Raw genomic sequence first — 20,332 nt, forward strand, 5'->3', positions numbered from 1 at the left:
TTTGCTCACATCTGCAATGATAGGAGCAAAAGCTGGAGAGGCACGCAGAGTAGAAATGACAAGCCCAAAGTCACACAGTAGCTTGGAAGAAAATGGAAAAAAATCCAACTCTGGAGTCTGTATCCTGTCAGTACCATCCCCATTTGGGCTGGCTATATGACCTTCCAGCCTATACAGTCTTTGCCACAAAAACCAGATGCTGCTGATACTGTCTGGGCCATAGTGTCTAGAAGGTGGAGATGGTGTTTCTGTCGTTCCTGGAGTGGTTCCGCTGTGACTTTCATGGTGGGGTGGCCAGAGTGGGGCTGTGTAAGCCACAAGGGTAACCTGAAGGGTTACAGCAAGTCCTGGGACCACCGAGGCCAGCCCCATGAGGCTAACCTGGACCCACCAGTGTCCCAGTACCACACAAGGTCCACCAGGATCTGTCACCTTCATGAGGTACCCCAGGGCCCTCCCACCATCAACTCACCAGGGTCCCTGTGTATCCTAGTGCCATATGAGGATGTTGGTATCTGGTTCATAATAAGATCAGGACTTTTCATCAAGGATGAAAAGCCACAAGAAAACAGGTTTTTGAGTCAGCGTACATGCAGGTTCCATGAATGGATGATGGAAATGGTATGCTTGTATGCAGTAAGGGAGGAGGATATGTGAGAGGATACTGGTTTCTTCACATTGATGCAAAGACATCAGCCCAGGAAGAACACTAAAAAATGCTAAACACTCTAGGAACATCAAGATGAAAATATTGTGTAAAATAGAGGGAAAGAAATTTTGGATCTATTAGAACCAGGTGAACCTGGCTTAGGACAGCAGATCTAGACTGAAATGTTTATAGCATGATTTAATGGGCTCAAATGACTTTAACTCAGTCTTGCAGGGATACAGAGCTTGTGTGAACATACTGTCATGCTTATATCTATGTTTCTGTCCTCGTCAATGATTTCTAATACATTTTTTGTCCAGTCTCATCCAGCTTTTCAGGGTGTCTTCAGAGCATGCTATTCATGTAAGAGTCATGAAAATTAGCAATAGGTGAGGATGAAGATCACTTACTGCATCAGCTAGTGAAGAATACTAAAACTTACCCTTCATGAAGCCTCTGAGAATCTAGAAAAGAGAATTTCTATTTTAAACCAGTTTGGACACACAATCAGTTGTTTAACAGACTCTCAGAACCTGCCCAGCTTTTACAGAGGGACCTGGACACACAAAGCGCAGCTCTGGGCAGATGAACTGGCCTCCGCCCCAGCTCGCGTGCTACTCACAAGCCTCCTCCAACCTGGATGCACAAAGCTGTGCTGGTGGTGATGACAATGGGACCTGACCAACCTCAGACTGCTGAAGAACTCCCTCCCCACCCGAAAGTCACCCAGGGAGGACAGCTATGGACAACCACAATGCCATTTTTACAGGTTCCCTATTCAGGAACTAACAGCACTTTAATGGAAAACGTCCCTTGGTGACCTATAAATCACAGTTTATCACTCCAAAGGCCCCTGCAGTCACTGAGGTAATGCACCAGCATTATAATATTGATCGATGGATATCTCCTCCCCACCCTCGGCTCCATCAAACAGGCTGCTCTCTGGTGTGTCAGGAATGAAATACTTTGGCACGGAAGATGGAATTTGGAAACTGTCCATTCACAAGCTCTCAGCAAGTTGTCCAGTTTTAACCTGATTTTCAGAAGGTAATTTCCTGAGGAGTAATGCTTTCTTTCACTGCCAGGGTCCTAATTGCACACAAACAATAAATAAAGGGCTTTGTTTGGGGCTTTTAACATTTTTATTTTATGAGGCTTTATATGACTTCAGGACTGCTTCAGATGAGGCTGTAATCCTTGCTAACAGAGCCAGGACTGGAATAGCTGTCCTCTGTGTGCACAGACATGGTCCTTAGCTCCAGAATATCAGCCTTTTGCATATTTATTCTGTGAGTAGAGAAATACCCACTTTCAAAAAGGAACAGCAGCAAAAGAGGATGAGGAACATCACCATTTTCCCAGAGGAGACTTGTGAAGAAAAATCATCTCTCATCTAACACTGTCTTCAGCCACCCACTCCTGAGGATTTGAAAGCCCTTTGCAAACTGGGACAAATTCATCAGACCCCTGGAAGTGGTTTGTTATTTCTGCCCTATTTTCCCAGATGGTGGGTGAGTTGAAGCATGAGAAAATGAACTGGTATCGCCGACAGCACTACAGCAAAGGAGCTGCTGCATTGCAGGGACCAGGAGTATCCAAAACCCGAGTAAACTGTGAGATCTCCAGCCCTCCCACATGGGCATAAACAGCAAAACCAATTTCCTTGGCCTTCCACAGCATCTCTCAACCAAGACCTTGCCCAAGACTCCACATGGCCTGGTGGCCAATGCCTCTAGTATTATGTCATTTTACTACAGGTAGCAAATGAGTCTATCACAGTGGTTATATTATCCTACGATCCTTACTATAGCTTGGAAAGGGACTAGTTTCCTCTGAGTGTAAACCCTGGTCTGTGCTAGCCTCTCTGCATTAAAGCCTGACCTCCACCTTGATGGAGAGGCTTCCGGGCTCTCTGATTTTTGCTTTATTGACTGTTTTGTGTCCAGGTCTCCACAGGATGAAAGCAAGGAAAAATAAGGATAGAAAAGGGGTGGGTCGGAGCAGGGAAAAATCAGATTTGCTCTCAAGCAAATTTCAACCCTCTTAGGCTGTGCTGATGTCTCCTGAGTTATGTGGGTGAACATGCCACTGTATCAAACTGGTGGGCACAAAGCTCTCCAAAATGTGTCATTGCAGAGTCCAGAGTTAGCCAAAGAGGTAGGACAGGGTAGTGTTCCTGATACTGCAAACGTCAACTGTTTGACTCAGGAGCTGCCTAAAAAAAAGAGGTGACATCGGGGCCTCAGATTTATGATATGGTAATGGCCTGAAGACTGAGAAGGTGTTACAGGGTTTCACAAACATGCCAGGCAGGAGCTTAGCAAGCACTGAGTTCAACATGGAGAAAAGTCTTTTCTGGGTCTTTCTAATTCCCCTGGGAAAGCCTGCTGTTGCTTTTCCCTGCAGAGGTTTTAATTTCTGCTTGTGCTCTACGGAGTCTCATTGTGGATTTTAACATGGCCCTGCTAGAGACAACTTTTCCTTGATGGAGAATGAAATCCTTACCACTGTTCCACCTCAACGTCCTCACAGTATACATGACACCCTGCAGACACCCCAAATATTACCCCGTTCCTATCCATCGTCACCCTGTCCTGCATCCAGCAGTAGAGATGACTGGAAGAGGAGTGACTCTGGCCTCTTGAAGAGGGGTCAGTTTCGACTGGAACTCTTCTTTGACGTGGCAAAGTGAACCATGCAGGACGGGTAACTGTTATTTGACAAGGTAACCCACAGCCAGAGAGAGGAATCAGCTGATCTGCCAGTGGTGCATCTCCAGATTGATCTGAGATGCTGCCAGCTGTTTTCTAGCCAAAGGTATGTGACCCTTGATGGGTTTGACCCGTACCCTTTTCTTCTGATGCAGTTTTTAAGTCCCTGCTAGTTCCTGACTCGAAAGCCCCCTTCAAAGGGCCCAGTGCAGACTCCTTGAGGAGCTGGATGCTTTAATTCTCAGTGATGAGGCCCCACTTCACATTGGTCTGGTAGCTGCTTCACTCACTGACAGATGGTATTTGAGTTCCTAATCTGCTGTGTGGTTTCTCCCAGTGGAAAAATCACCGAGGCTGGTGGGCACCCTTTTGGGAGAGCCAGACAGAGCCATTCAGGAATAACAGCAACAAAACATCCTCCTTGGGAGTGATCTGGCCATAATGGTGTTGGGCAAGTGCGTTTTTCAGGATACAGAGCTTGCAGGGCTGTCAGTCAGCTCCATTTTTTAAGTACTAAATTCACACATAAAATGCTTGGTGTGTTTCAGAAAGAACCATAATCTGTGCAATTTCTTTGAAAAATTATGGACACTGACATTTTACACCTGTAATTATGATAAAAGCTCTCAGCGCAAGCCTGAGACTGTTTCCAGCAAATAAATCATCTTAACCCCTTGCTTTTAGGAATTTAGGGATCAGCCCTCAGCTATAAATTAGTAGTAAGTGATAATAGCTCAGCTCACAGCTGCCGTCTCTTGCTTTGGAGATGAAACACACCACGGAGGAAGTCAGAGTGCTCACAGAGCCTCCTCCCCCTGCTCCTGCCATACAATTCACTAATGTGAACATAGTTGCCCATAAACTACATCCATGCCTGCAGGCAGTGGGCATCCCCGAGTTACATCCTCGGAGGATATGATCCACACAGGCACCATGTGCATTTGCAGACCAGTGAAATACTAATGACCTGGTCATATTCAACAGATTCCCTTTTCATCTGAGATGGAAAAAGCACCTCTATCCCTTCTTTTTTCTCTCAGGAAACTTAAGAGGGTACTTGGAGTAAATAGCACTATGTGCTTTGAATGCAGGTAGATGCCATGTTCAGAGATTTCCAGCATTACTCATTTTTATTATTATTTATTAGTTCTTATTTATGTATTTAATATTAACATTAATTTTATTGTTATGTTTATGTGGATGATGATGGTTGTTGTTGCTATTTTTATTATTACTATTATTATTTCTATTACTATTACTATTATTACTACTATTATTATCATTGTTGTTGCTATTGTTGTTACCACCAATCACAAGAACAGACATTTTTTCAAGAACTCTGTGCACCCTAGGGCCGTATTTAAGGTGGCATGTATGGGGTCATCTCGTGAACCCCACTTTAGTAATGTATCAGTGGGCTCATGTCTACTCAGGTCTGCAAAGGGAAGGTCTGAATCAGAGGAGCAGGAGGAATAAAGTTAAATAAAGGTGCATTTTCCATCAGCAGGGTTATGCAGAAACAGGGTGACCACCAAGTGAGGAGGCTGGTCCTGAAGTCCCTGATGAAGTGGGAGCAGGAGTGCAGGTGGGAGAAGTGGATATTGTGGGAAGGTGGGATTTTAGTGTTGGGAATGAAGAAACTTTTCACTTGTTTCTGCTGAGCTGTTGTCTTGAAGCTGATCAGGAGCAGGATGCAATCTCCCTGACTTCACTTCTCGAGAGCACAGGCATCTCCAGGAGATCCTGGATGATCAGTGATGGAGCAGGCAATGGTCTATCCTTTGGAGAACATGAGAAACAAAACCTGCGTGGTGCTTACCTCAGAGGTAGAGGTCTGGGCTGTAGGGGTCCACAGGTGGTCAGACAAACTCTCCACCCACTAGGTTTCAAGTCCAAGCTCGGATCTTGTGAAGGAGCCTAGAAAACCGACTTGAATGAGCCACCTAATTTTCAAGGGCTAAAACAAGGAAGTTCAATCCTACCTGGAGGATGGAGACTGGGCCTTGGTGCTATGGTTTCTGAGGCTGGAAATCCAGTGGTACTATCTTCTGTTAAACCCACAGCACCCAGACCCACAGCACAGGGCTTGTAGGAGACCTTCTGGTCACCTTGGGTACCAGGCAGAAGGAAGGTGTGGATGTCCTTGCTGGTTTTGGAAGGGGATTGATTTCTTCGATGTCCTCCCTGGATTTGGTAAGGTGAGTTTCAGTCCCATTTCCCTTTGGCAATTTGTGCATTTTGCTTTGGGGATGTCAGGGGAATGGGAACTTGAAACTCCTTATCCCCATTGAAACACTGATGCTTGAGAGTGCTGGCATAGCAGTGGGGAGTGGAATTCCCTCCTCAGTGAGTATCCTGAGACAGGAGATGGGAAAACAAAAAGATGTCATTAAAATCTGTGAAATGAGAGCTGCAGCTTCTCATCCCATGACAATCCCACATTTTTGCATGACACAAACCTGGTTGAATCATAAGAAAGCCCAGTGTTCACAAGGCTGATAACCAAAGGGAAAGGAGGAAGAACTAGAAGATGAGTGGGAGAATGGGGAACATACTGATTGTGCACAGTATTTCGAGACATCTGACACCACTGAATGCTTAATAGTGGGTTAGCATAATCCTAGACTGCAGTCACAGGAGGTGGTGGGGAGAGATAGGGGAAAAATGACATGAGTTACTCTAAACACAGGGAATTAGTCTTTTCCCTGTAAAATAAATGACCCAGGAAGAATATATACTTGATTCCTCTCAGAGAGACTTTTTTTAATTTCATTGTCTTCAAATTACCTGCAGTAAGTGATGCAACTTTAAGTTAAACTTCAGTGAGGCATCGCAGGTGAAAGGTGCATCGTCCCATATTGCTGAAAGAAGAACATGAGGCTGAGTGATGAGAGCAGGAGATTCTTCAGCTGGAAGAGTGAACAGCGCCTCATCATTAGGAGAGTATTTCTGTTGATTATTTTTTTTTTCCATTGATCTACTGAGTCCCTTGGAAAGAAAACTCATCCTCTCTTAGTCCCACCTGAAATGGCAATGGTTAGATTTCACTCATAAACTCCATGGGAATGGAGTTCATAGAAGAGCAGCATTTCACTTGCTTCCCCAATATGGAAATTTTAATTATAGCGTTTCTCACTTCCCTTGGAAAAAATTAGAGGTTAGACAGAAAATTTGTTTTCCTAACAATTTGAAGTACATCAAAAATGATGGCTTTTTATCTTTCTGTTGTCCATGGGTTTGGACATGTTTTCTGCTAGTGGCAGCTGAATAAGACAGAAAACGGTAGGGGGAAAATGCATGATCTTTAAAATGAGTGATGGCTTCCTCCCACTTGAAAAACATTTTCATTAACTTTCATACGTTTATCTAAAATACACCAAAGATTTGTTTTCCTTACCTTTTCAAGGGAAAGGGAGTTTTCATTAGAAACTAATTCCACCCACTCGGGTTTTGACACTGAATTCCACAGCTGTAGTAATAACACCTCAGTTCATCCCTTCCTTCTTGTCCGCCACAACAGCACCTGATGGGGAGCAGGGGGGGTGGGGATGGTCCAGGCACTGGATAGCATCACCCCTCTGTGAGGTGCTCCCTGATTCTATTTTGGCCTGACTTTGTATAGTTTTAGTCTGCATCCTCCTCAGTTTCCACAGCAAACAAATGGAAAAAAAAATGCTCCAAAGAACAGACCAGTGCATAACATGGTCCATACCACATAGACTGGTGGTCATGGGTCTGCCAGCATCTCAGGGTCACAGCCCAGGGTCACCCCCACTTTGTGCAGAGGTGGCAACCGAGGAGCTGCCACCCCACAGACCTGCATTAGCACCTAACTGTCTTGCAGAACGGGATGGGGTTCAAGAAAACCAGAACAATTTGGCCTTCAAAGAACGAGGGCAGCAGGCGGAAAAGCCAGAGGAGAGCAGGTAGGCAGAGACAGATAGGTCCCCCTGCTCCTATTCTAGCTCTGGCCGAAGGTTTCCAGCAGGGGACGTGTGCTATTATGTTAGCACGGCCCCTTTGCCAAATCCTAATTGCAATCTGCTCTATTGACTCAAGCTAACAAGTTAATTGACTGCTTTTTGTGGCTTTGGTACACCACAAGCCTAACAGTCCTCTTAGGTAATGCAAGTGTGGGTGTGATAAAGCAGAAAGCCAGGGCTGTGAAAGTCGTTCCAGGGAATATCTAGTTTGAACTATTTTCAGCACCTTTTCTGTCCCTGGATTGGCTGCCAATTAAATGTCAATAGCTGTCAACTCTGGTTGGGAAAGGGTAAACTCCCTCAAAATTTAAATAATAACAGGAAAAAACATATTGCCCTGCAAGGACCAGCTAGGCAGAACCGGAGCCTGTTTGCTGTAATATGTTACAATATTACTTTTGCCCTAAAATCCAAGCTGGCTGCAGATTTCCTTCCCCAAATCTCAGCACTCTGCAAGTCGTCCGATCATCTCAATCACAGCAGCACACAGAAGCCGCCGCTGAGGTGGGAGCACCTTGATGTTGCAGACCAGCTGCTAAAAGGCTGTTTCAGCCTCTGAGAGACTGATATAATTTGAAAAAGGAAAGAAGGTTTGATAACAACATGACCATTTGAGATGCTTTTTATGTATGTGTATATATATATATGTGCATGTGTGTGTCACCCAAAGCTTGTTTTGAAGGAGGTCACTGTCATCAGGTGGGAAGTGGCAGGGAAGCGGTTTCCCCAGGGGCTCACAGCAAAGCAGTAAAACAAGAATGGCCACACTGGGGCAAACTAAGGGTTTTGCACAGCTGGACATACCTTCCCAAGCTCTGGCATAGTCTGACCAGTTGGAGAAGCCTTGTTTACATCAATATGAGTGAATTAAATGACCCAGGACTAGTGCCACATGCATAAAATCATGTCCCTAGCAACAGGGTGGCTGTCATAATTCCCAGTGGGAGCAGACCATGGTTTTGGATATCACCTGACCTCTGCCTGGTTTTCTTTTGACTGTGCTCATATTCTTGAGTCAAAACCATGCCAGGGAGCATGCTGTCAATTGACATGTGTGAATAATTGTAGGACAGTGCTCAGTGCAGGACTTGGCCTTCTACAAACACCATCGCTGATCCTTCTGCCCCCTCATAAATCCACCAGAAAGACTTTGGAGGGGGCAGTGGAGCAGTGGAGGAGTTGCTGGGGATCAAACTCTGACCTATCATGTGCCCATACAGTGTTTTATTCATTCAGCCTCACAGGGGATGCTGACTGCAGATTCTTGGTTTTGGGGTGCCTGATTCCTACTCAAACCCACACTCTGTACCCCAGCAGCTCCCTCCCCTCACCACTGGGACTGCCAAGCACCGGAGCGGTTCTGCAGCATTCCCGTCTCCAGCTCTGCAGGTTGAGGAGCTGTTTCATGCCCAGAAATGCTCACCTACAGCAGAGAGGGAGCAGAGCAACCCCTCAGAGGAGGTCTCCCACCTTCTTGTGGCTTCCAGGAACACCCAGGTGCATGCACACACCGAGCACATGTGGCCCCCCATCCCGCTGCCCTTTGGCACGAGGCATCAGGGCTGGAATCCGCGGAGGCAGTGGAGACAGAGAGCAGGCTGTTTACGGGGAAACAATTCAGCCTTGTCTTCAGTCACGTTTGGCTTCAGCACACAGGTCTCCACGCGATGCCTGGAGAAGGTCACAGGGGAGGGCGGGAGACAGAAATATGTTGTGTTCTTCCAGCCAGGCTGGAGCAATTTGATGATGGTGACGCCTCAAATCTCATTTTTAGCTTTACGAGAAACAGGTCATCAGGAGAGACAGAGCAGCCCCGTGGAAGGATGCAGGAGAGAGCTCTCCTTGGTTTTCCCACAAGTGCACCATCAGTCCCAAAAAAGTCTCTCCATCACTGACTACCTCATCTTACCCTGTGCAAAATAACCTTCAAAGGACAGGGCAGGAAGAGATGGGAGTTTTGTGAGCCTAAATGCATTTGCTTCTCTCACGTGAAAGGGGCCAGAACACGGGGACTGGTATTAACTCTACTAGCTGCTATTAGCTCTGATTTTCCTCTTGATGTCATGGGACCCTAAAAAGTGCTAAGCCCCCCCTTACAGCCAAGTCTCAGGTAACAGCCTTAGAAACAGCCGTTCCTAGGGCAGCACTGGGCCCCTGGGCCTGATGCAGATGTTTGCACCCCTGGACTGCTGGTTAGAAGAACCAGAAGAAGCAGACAGCTGGGGACAAGCATGAGGAGCTCCTGTCTGCTCTGCAAGATCCAGCCAAAATTCCTGCAGAAATAATATTGCATTTGTGGTCATCATAAAATTTTCACACACATAGATACCCGTAGTCCCAGAGCATTTTACATAGTGCATGTGTGAGATGCTGCTTTGGCTAGGTGTGCCGAAATTAAGGGCATCTGGCAAACACAGCAGCATCCTATTTCTTAGCGCACACTAGGCAATTTAACAAGCATGGAGAAATTAGAGCGGAAGATTGAATTTTCAAAAGTAACACTTTGCCTTTGGCCAGGACTCAGGCTAAAGCCACTCCTGTGGTTGCAGCGTGTGCTGGGAGGTATCTGACAGCGCTGATGTGAACTGCAGTGGTGGGAAATGGGAGACAGCAACCCTTACCTGAAGGCAGGGGGGGTCAGGATAGCCTAGAAAAGTGGATATCCCTGTGTCTGGTGCACAGAGGCACAGGAGCTAGAAAAGCATCTTACCTAAGTTAATATCAGGGCATAATACAGAAATCAGGCTTGGTTTTCATTCCTGTCTTAACCTTGCATGAAAGCATCTTTGTGCAGCAGTGACATGGCATGTTTGACACCTCATACCTGCTGCTTTCTGGGGTCCAGCACAACCCAGAAATCTGCAGTTGTTTCTGCCATAAACCCAGCTTGAACATGTCCTGTGGACCAGGGCTGTGCACAGATCCTGCTGCTGGGTCCCACTGCACCCCTGGGGCAGTGTGTGCACGGGGAGGGGCGGAGGGCACCAGCCCTTCACCAAGCAAGGCGATTAGGCAGAAACCACCACTTTTCCTATTAATTTACTGACTTGACACCAGTGCTGGCAGAAGATGAGATTTCATTCATCCCTTCCTGCCCTTCCCTTTCCCAAAGGCTTTTCCAAGCTTTCGTCCAGCTCCTCTTGTGAGATCCCATGCTCACTGTGCATTTGCCTGCTCCCCCTTAAAATCCGAAACACATCTTTTCTCATCAGGGACTTATGGCTGGAATTACTTAAGTTAATAGAGCAGTTAAGTAAGACAGCGCTGGCTGCACTATCCACAGGAAGGGTATGTTTTACTACCCTGGAGACAGAGAATACAGTAGTGGCTTTCAGACCCTCAGACTCTTTCCTTGTATGTGGCTCAGAAAATCAGAGCGAACCTAGTATCCCCCTATTTATCTGCTGCAAAGCCTCAGTGGGGCACTGATGCTGCCATTAGGGACTTTGGTCACCCCAGCCAGCAGTGACAAAGGCACATGACAGCAACAATGGCCAGGCAGGAATGTTAGAAATTAGTCTGAGCAGACCCCACTGCAAAAACACGTGATCTCTGGGAAGTCACATTACCCCGTGTCTCTGTCAGTTCCACATGGAAAATTGGGGAAAGCAGGAACCCTGCTAAGACAAAACAGATGCTGCTTCTGAGCAGGCTGCTCTCAGAAGAGGGAGAGGCAGGGAGTCTTGGCTGTTGTACCATGGTGTTGGGGTGTTTTCAGAAAGAAAAGCGAGTATGCAGGGTAGCTGGGCGTCAAGGTAGCAGGAAGGCTTGTGCTGGGCTGAAGGAACTGGCCAGCTGAACACCTGCTGCTTCCCTGCCTGCCTTCCCTTCCTGCAGACAGCCCCGTCCAGTGCATCTCTCCCCCACCCCAGTGAAATAACAATGATGGCTGGGGCAGGAAGGGGGTGTGATGGGTACACTGGGAAGGGAGGCTGGAGCAGGTGACTTGAAAGGTATACATGAAAGAACCCTAGAAAAGTCCCTTTGAGCCCATCCCTAACACCATTCCAGCTGCTTTTATCCTTCCCCCACCCCAGAGCCCCATCAGCATCACAGCCAGCCCTTCACTTCTAACTGGGTCACTCTGTGCACCACAGGGATCTGGTACCTTCCTGGGCTCCTTGTGCCAGCCCTCATTCCCAGCCCATGGCTTTAACACCCACTTCTAGTGGTCAGCCCATACACAGAGATGGGCAGCAAGTCCTCTTCCAGCTCACTGCCCGGTATCCTCCATGCAGCCCTGAAGATTCTGTGCACCCCAGGGCACCCATAGCTCCTCCAAGTGCCTTGTGCATCTAGAAATAAGTGTTTGCTTTTGACTCTGGTACTGATACAAGCACAGACTGATGGGGGGGTGGGGGGTGGGGGTGGGGGTGGTATTTGACCAGCCACCCTGGCCCCATGGTCTGACCTTCCCTTCACAAGCAGTGGGGCTTGCACAGTGTCTCTTCTGACTTCTCCCTGGGGCCCCTGAAGAAAAGAGGACTTACAATGAAATTCCTTCAGTCATTTCCTAAGCCCTCCCATCTCCACATGTGCAATGTCCTCTTTCTTTCCTGTGTTGTGAACATAATCTGAAGTAGTCCCAGAAAGTCTGCATTTTTTGCCTTTTCACTTGATTTGCCCTTTGACTCAGATTTCTCCCTTAGCAGAGAGCAGAGCTGTCGGCTTTGACAGCAGAGCTGATGACACAGATGCCAGGGGGCACCAGTTTCTGGGCTGGAGGTGGTCTTATCCTTGGTCCAGCAGTGAGGGGTGAGTGGGCTCATCCGGAGTGCAGCCTGTATACCTAAGGCCTTTTTGTCTGAATTTAACAGGACCCATGAGGGGTTTTCCTCTCCCTTTTGATCACAAGAAGAGTATAAACCCCTTTTCTCTTTGTTTTTTCATCCAGCAGTAAAACCCCATCTCTAGATTCAAATACTTTGGCAAAGGATGACACAAAGTGCTCTGAAGTGGATTTCTCCGTTTATGCTATATCTGCTTTTTCTAAGGAGTCTGTTAGATTCTGATCCTCCTGGCCCAAAGGTGCCTCTCCTTCAGTCTACCTCCCTCAGTGTTTCTCAGTGGCCACCTTCAGATGTGGCCCAGAGGGCTGTGAGAAGTTGGAGCCTCCAGCTTGGATTTTCACTGTGAACAGCAGCAGGCTGTGGTGGACCAGTCATGCTGAGTAAGACACCGGTTATCGTGAGCTGTTACATGTACTAGGATTCATCAGAGCCCAGAATGGAGATGACTGAGAAAAGACAGGGAAAAGGTCCATCTAATCTTGGGCGGGGGGGGGGGGGACGGGGGACGGGGAGGGACACAGGGGGACGGGACACACACACGACACACGGGGGGACACAGAGAAGACATAGGAGCTGGGAATTTTCTTTCCCTCTCAACAAGAGAACACTATCAAATGAAATAAGCTGTTTTCAGGTTCAAGACGAAGAAACAAGCAGTCCTTCTCAGTGTGTGGTTAACCAGTGGGACTCCTCACAGAAAGATGCTGTGCAAGTTAAGCATTTGCATGGATTGAAAACCCAGCTGCAGAAGTGCATAGGAGGTCCCCTTGCTCAGGAACTGCATGTCCCAAAAGCCTAGGAAGTATTCTCAGGACCATCAACATGCACTTCTGAGGTTACGGACAGCGTTATCCTTTCAGCAGCATCCTGACCCACCTCTGTCTGCTCACCTGTTGGTTGCCTCAGTCCTGGGTGCAAAGAAGGAGCAGTGCAGGGTCCCAGGGTGCAGGACACCCTGTGTCAACTCAGCTTAGGAGCAACGGAGAATCTAGCACAAAGCAATCCTGACCACAGCTGGAGTCTCTGCATGCTACCACAATACCAACTTACCACTAAATCCCAGCAGTCTAATAGAGAGTACCTTAAATTAAGCAATTCCTTTTCCTTTGTTTTCTTTTACGCTTTTCAGCTCAGCTAAGATGACAGCACTAAACAGAGCCTCCCACCACACTGGACTCCCATGGCACAGGGTCTTTGCCAGGGTTTGCCATGTCTTTGATCAAGCCCTTTGTGCTTGGTTTTATAGTAGTATAGGCTGTAAGAGGTGGACCTCCACTAGAACACTAGACAACCAAGCTTTCGAGATGGACGTATTCAGTATTGACAAGTCACAAAAAATAGTAAACTCCCAAAAGCATCAGAGGAAAAAGAAAGATCAATACCTTGATAAAAACATATGCTTCCAGCCCCATGTGAGTATAGCACAACGCAGCTCAGTATGCTTTCATATTTATAAGGTGTTGAAGACATCCTGATTCCCATCATACTGATAATTCATAAAATATAAGGAACTACAAGGGAATAATGCAGTATGACCGTATTCCTGCAGGCCAGACAGTTTCAGAGAAATAGAAAGGTCTGAATGAGAAAAGAAGTTTTATTCTGGATGGGGTTGGAGGGTCTGAGATGTGGTTTGGATACAAATAGGGGAGAAAAATGGAGAATTTTACAAATGAAAAAAAAAAAAAGAAAAAAAAGCATTGCTTTGATTCAAGTGTTTCAAATGACCCATTTTCTTATGATTTGTCTTTTTGTAGATTGTGTATTTTAGATGTGGACCTAGGTATCTAATGTCACAAAAATAAAACTTCTGAGCTAAAAGGTAAAATTTAAAAAATCATATTTTACAGTGAACAAATGAAATACTTTGTTCAGAAAACATCGGCAAGGGATGTTTCAGCATGGCCTGATCTTTTCTCAAGATTTTCTTCCAAAATGAAGTGTCTGTGAAACATGTCTCTCTGTGCAAGGCACTCCAGTTTCAGCAAAAGTGCATCCCTATGGAGTCTGCTTCTCTTGCAAACTCTCCAACACTTTTTTACAAAAAAATGCTTCTACTCTGCCATATCACCCCAACCATGGCACAACAGCTTGGACTGCTCCAGCTCCAGGCTGAACAAAGGTCTTCTTGATATCCCAGGTAAGAAACTAAACCTCAGCTTCCTAGTATAAGGTCTTGGAAGGGACATCAAATGGATGAAGATGTTTCAGCCTGGAGAGGCAGCGACTGGTCTCAGACAGAGATCTGCATTTCCTGGCTGAACCAGGGAAAAGAGCAATTGATTCTCCCACAAAGGTTTGAGGGCATATGAGAAGTTGGGCATGAGGTTCACATGGACAGAACACAGTAGTTTCTCACACCACACTAGGTCGGTCCTTGGGGTCGGAACAAGTCAGGTATGTTTGTGGAGTACAACACCTCCAGAGGCAAAGACTCCAGTACAATCCCCTAGTGACTGCTGAATGCTGGGAGGTTATAACCGGGATGGGGATCACTCATGTTTGTCCCAGTCTCATACCCTCTTTAAGCATCTATTGTCAGCCATCACCCAAGACAGGACAGTGTTAGATGGGTCATTGGTCTGGTGTCCATTTGAAGCTGAGTTAATGCTTTTCATATAGTCTCTTTTGTCCTATATTTCCTAGGGGTTTTTTTCCTCACCTCGCCTCTCCCTCCCCCCTCCCTCTCCTTCCCCTCCCCTCCCCTCCCCTCTTCTCCCCTCTCCTCTCCTCTCCTCTCCTCTCCTCTCCTCTCCTCTCCTCTCCTCTCCTCTCCTCTCCTCTCCTCTCCTCTCCTCTCCTCTCCTCTCCTCTCCTCTCCTCTCCTCTCCTCTCCTCTCCTCTCCTCTCCTCTCCTCTCCTCTCCTCTCCTCTCCTCTCCTCTCCTCTCCTCTCCTCTCCTCTCCTCTCCTCCCCTCCCTTCCCCTCCCCTCCCCTCCCCTCCCCTCCCCTCCCCTCCCCTCCCCTCCCCTCCCCTCCCCTCTCCTCTCCTCTCCTCTCCTCTCCTCTCCTCTCCTCTCCTCTCCAGCACTTCCCACTGGCTTTTATAGACCTCTTGGTGAGGTCAGCTTAGAAACTCGTCTTCAGTTTTTCAAGAGCTAACTGGATCTGTGCTGTTCTCCATACAGGGGAAACTATAGTCACCCTCCCACTGTTTCAGGGTCTGGTCAAGCAAAGAAAGGGTCATTTGGACATTATCAACCAGCTTTGACATTGATGTTTATCCCCATGCTTCTCAGAGCAGACAAGGAAATGGCTTTGCTGAGCCACATGGAGCCATGCAGTGGTTTTGTTTTTGTGGGAAGTTGCAGCTGTTTTGTTCTGTCTTACGTTATTACTTAATGTAGGATCTGGCTGCATTGCTTTTGACAGGGCAAGACTCCCAAGATACCTATGACCCTGATTCAGAAAAGCACACATCTAACTAGACCACAAGTTCGGAAGGACATGCATGTGTCCCATTGACATATGTGGGAATTAAGCATGTGTTTAAGTGCTTTTCTGGCACATGATAAGGTTATGGATGAGACGATATGACATGGTTTCCTGTACGAGCCAAGATGCTCTTTCCAGCCCAATATTCCTGACACGTATAATACAGGAGTTTCCAAATATAGGCTACTAAACATAGTTCCCCAAATTATCACGTTTAAATTTTAAATAAATGTGATATAGTTGTTTAAGGATGCCAAGTATGGGAAGATTCTTTCCACTTCAGTGTGGCAGTGACACACAGGGGCATGTCACCTCTGAAGATTAGATTGCATCTGTCTTGGGGCTGGAACACAGTTATACAAGATCCTAGCTTCTTCCCCACACCATAAAACAAAGGCTTTAACTTTGCCTACTGCTCTGAAATTCCCTGGAACACCCAGGAAACTCTGTGTTGTGAAAGAGGATGGAAGATATCTGGGCTCTTTTTTTTTTTTTTTCATCAGTTTTATCATTTGTCTTCAGTGACAACATACTGGAAGATGCTGTGTGTTTCAGTTGTCTTCTCAGAAGAATAGAAGACAGGTGCCTGGTTACCCATAGCATCTGTAAGATGTGTAGGTTGGACTAGGCCAGCGGACTGGCAGGGAATCTCCACTGGAGCCCATAGGAAAGCATGTATTTTGATCTGATGGCCTGGGCTCCTGTTTTGCATCCTGTTTCAGATCACCTCTTCGGTTCAGGAAGCTGTGCTAGATGCTTTGAATCCAGAGAGCCAGAATACACCCACAAAATCACAGTGTGGGGGCAAGTATTGGAGGCTGGGGCTGTCTCGCTGTATGAGGCATCTTCACAAGGGGGTACTGCTTGGCCTAAGAGGCAGAAACACATTTGGTTACACAAGGCCTTGGGCTGACATTTTTCCCTTAAAACAATTCAATTCTGCCTGCAGATTAAAAGAAAAATTTCTCTGCTGAGTAATCCTTGACTGTATTTTATCCTTCTCCTTCTACCGTGACATAGTGAGCCATGGTAAGAGATCTGCCCCTCACAGACAGTCATTCAGTTTTGATTGCCAGCATGTTCAGGTTGATGAGCGGTTTTAAAGCAGCTGGAGAAAGGTGATGCTTTGATAGGAGTTGAAATAGTAGAAATGCATGCTGACATGCAAAGGTGAAGGGATTAGATGCGCAGGCATCAGACAAATTCGCATAGCTAGGTAAACTGTGTATGTGCCAGGTATTTGGAACACCAAGGTAAGAGAAGTGCAAAGAGGGGTTGTACTGAGCTGGAGCGCACAACCCAGTACCCCGTGTCCAACAACGGTGAAGAGCAGGTGAGCTAGTGGCCCAGGAAGCGTCACGTCTTGTTATTTGTTAGTGGGTTGACCTTTTCCGTGAAAGTCCCACCAGGGGCTGGAGGGCATTACATTCATTGCATTTTTCTTCTCTCCGTGCCCAGATGTTCCACAGAAGCCTCGCGGTAATGCTAGCCAGCTTCCACTTCTTACCTTCCCAGTGAATTATGGCTCTACAATTTTTGCTATGTAAAGGCTGAAACCTCAGAGTTCACGGGGAGTTTAGTCTCTCCATACGGTGAAATGCCATGGCAAATGCGTTTGGCTCCAGCTGTGCTTATCGCACGAGGCAACACAGAGCTGAATCAAGTTAGCTGATCAGGACAGGCAGAGAGCAATTTCTTCTGCAAAGAAGAAAGCAGAGCAACACCCAGCACCAGGGCCATGCTTGTCTTTTTTCTTTTGCAGCGATCATAAACTTCTGGCAGATCCCTCAGCCCCATGCAGTACAATCAGAGCTAACCAGAAAAAAACAGCTCAGTCAATGGGGAAATGTTCCTCAACGATTTACAAGGTTTCCTGTGGTTTTCAAATGCAGCAATTACATTTTATTCTCTGCAGTTTGCACTTTGCTCTCAAGGTGGAAAAGCCGCAGGTTTGGGATGTCTGCGTGTGTGCATGTGTTCAGGAAAGGAAAAGGCAGGATGGGTCAGCCATGAGATGGTCCCACACAATCCTCCCAAGATACTTCGGGGGTTAAACATTTCTGAGATCTGTTTAATCTCAGTAACTCTTCTTTTACTGCTGCTGGTTTCAAAGAGTTCCCTGCTGGTTGAAATGCAGTCTCAGATCTCAAGGATGGTCAAGTACCTGCTTCTCTGGTCATTTCCATGGACAGTTCTGAAAGCAAATATCTTTGAGTTCCTGCGAATAACTGCTGGCAGAAGAGGGGTGTTGTTTCCCAGCAGGACAGCTGCTGACCCCAGGACACATTACTCAGAAATCTGGGCTAGGATATCATGTCTTGGATACTTCTGGTGATGTGAAAATTGCAAATAAAACCACCAAAGTTGGCTCGAGGCATGGACAAAGAAGCAGTCAGATGACACTGTTTCTGCATGGTCTTCCTATAGAATTGCATTGAAAAGCTGTTGTTTGCCTTCCCATAGAGCCTTTGAACCCCATCTGAGAAGGGAGGCAGGCAGCCAAGCAGTGTGTGCCCAAGGAAGCAGCCTCTCTCCAGAAAGGGCACAAACCGAGCAGAGAAGAGAGCTGGACAAAAGCCGGTCCAGCTAGAAGCTACCACAGCTTGAAGGAAAACTATACCAGAGAATCAGAAATATATTCTGCAAATTAAATGTAAGATTATTACTTTTTTCATTGTGACATTTGTTTGTCATTATGGATCAGTATTATTTCACTGCAGTTGATTCAGACCCACAGTTCTGGGACTGGGACAAAGCAGAGCAAAATGAAATCCCCTGACCAAAAGCTGCATTTCCTTGCCCACCTTCCTCCTCTGCCTTGTGCATCACCCTAATCTAAGGAAGAAGTCCCGAGAGATTTTCTGTGACATAGAAGGTCAAAGACAGCAAATGCCTGACACGTATTGCTGGAAGAGCATTCCTCAAAAACTTGGGGCTCAAGATTTCATTAGCACAAATTATTTTGAATATTTGGAAGGGAAATCAGACTTTTTTTCCCCCCAAATTAAACCTGAGATTTTTTGCAGAATTACATCACTCCAGCAATGGTGATTATAAAACCCCCTTCCCCAAAACGAAATGCTGTGAGATCATGCAAAAGCTGACTTTGCACTGAATTTTCTCAGCTCTTCCACTGGCATGTCAGATCTTACTGTGGGTTTATTTGACATCTTAATTGAAATTTCACTCACCAATGGACAGCACGCCATTGAACTGAAAAAGGAGTCACCAACAAAGCATAGCAAACTGTTCTCTCTTATAGCAGTGGAAATCAAGGCTAATGTCAATTAAGTAACAGATAATAAAGCTGATGTATGGAAAAGAATTAAATGTTGCAGTTGATTAACCCCTTCAGAGACACATCAGTCCAAAGTCAGGGAGACATGGCCTTCAGATGTACTCGTTTCAGTCAGATGTTATATCTGGCATTCAGGAGCTGCGGCAGGCAGAGATATTTCCCCCAGGGATAGGCATGTGACTGAGTCAGAAGTTGTTTTAGCCAAATTTAGGTACATAACAGGTACAGAATGGCCTTTGGCCTGTTTCAATCATCCCCACTCCCTCTGCTGACAGCAGAGAGAGGAACCCTTGCAGAAAGCCTATGATTCACCAAAAATAGGAGAAGCAGCTTGTTGCCAAGGGTGTAGTGTCTCCTCATTGACTATAGAAGAGCCCAGACAGTGCCTGTAGGTTTCACTTGGAGACCTGAAGGGAGGTGAGCTGAATCCCTCCATAGCTGTTCTTCTGGCCTCTGCCACAATCTCCCAGGATCTCCTCAAGCCAAGTCCTCTGCAGGAGACCAGATCTGTGTTCAACTGCCACCATAGCAATGGGTAAACATCTCACGTCTCCAGGCACCCATCTTTCCTAGAGAAGTAATTATGGGTCACCCCTGTCCTTCTGTACCTCAGTTTCCCTTCCCTTTCAGGAGCAGGCTTACTCACATTTTCCCTTGAACGGTACAAGGCAGGAGACCCTACTTTCACAAAGTATGTTGATGTGGGCTTAAATTATAATATTCCCCCAAAATGTCTTTGAAGTCCGCATGAATTAAGTAGCCATTGGGCAACTTCACTGAACTTTCATTCATTCATTCATGCTAAAAAATTCACCTGAGAACCACAGCTGATGCATGTCCTCAAAGCCCAGGGCACCATTATTCCTAATGCATACAAGGTGGTTGATAGTGGCTCTGGTGACAGCAGACGGTTCAATCAGCCAGTACCAGGCACGAGCTCACAGACCAGAAGCTGGACGATGGGCTCCTCTTGGTCTACCAGCAACTGCACCTTCCTCCAGAGCTGCAGCATGCCAGCAGGCTGTGGAGGGTGGGGTAGGGAGGGTCTCCAAAGGAGCTGAAGCTAATTGATTTCCATTCCCTCAGAAGACACTGCTGCTGATGTTTCCAAACTCCCCCTGTTCTTTACTTACCCTTTTGGATCTCAAGGGATGCCCCATGACAAATTGGAGTTCTCTGGTGAACCGATTGCTTATTGGGTTTTTTTTTTCCCCCTGCTTTTTTTCGGTGCTAAAGATGAAAGATTTAAAATGCAATAATGTTTTGTCTAAATTCTTGTGGAAATAGCTTATGACCTTTCATAGAGAAATGTGGTTTCAGCTTTCCGGTAAGAGAGCTCCCAGCTAATGATTTAGCTCTATTTTCTAATAAATAGTTGGCAAGAGACGACCACTCTTATACCCTTTGTCATTAGGGACCCATTATTTATGACTCAGAAATGAATCATTAGGCTTGGCAAACAGCAA

Source organism: Falco rusticolus, chromosome 1 (assembly GCF_015220075.1).
Source record: "Falco rusticolus isolate bFalRus1 chromosome 1, bFalRus1.pri, whole genome shotgun sequence".
In the NCBI taxonomy this organism is placed as follows: Eukaryota; Metazoa; Chordata; class Aves; order Falconiformes; family Falconidae; genus Falco; species Falco rusticolus.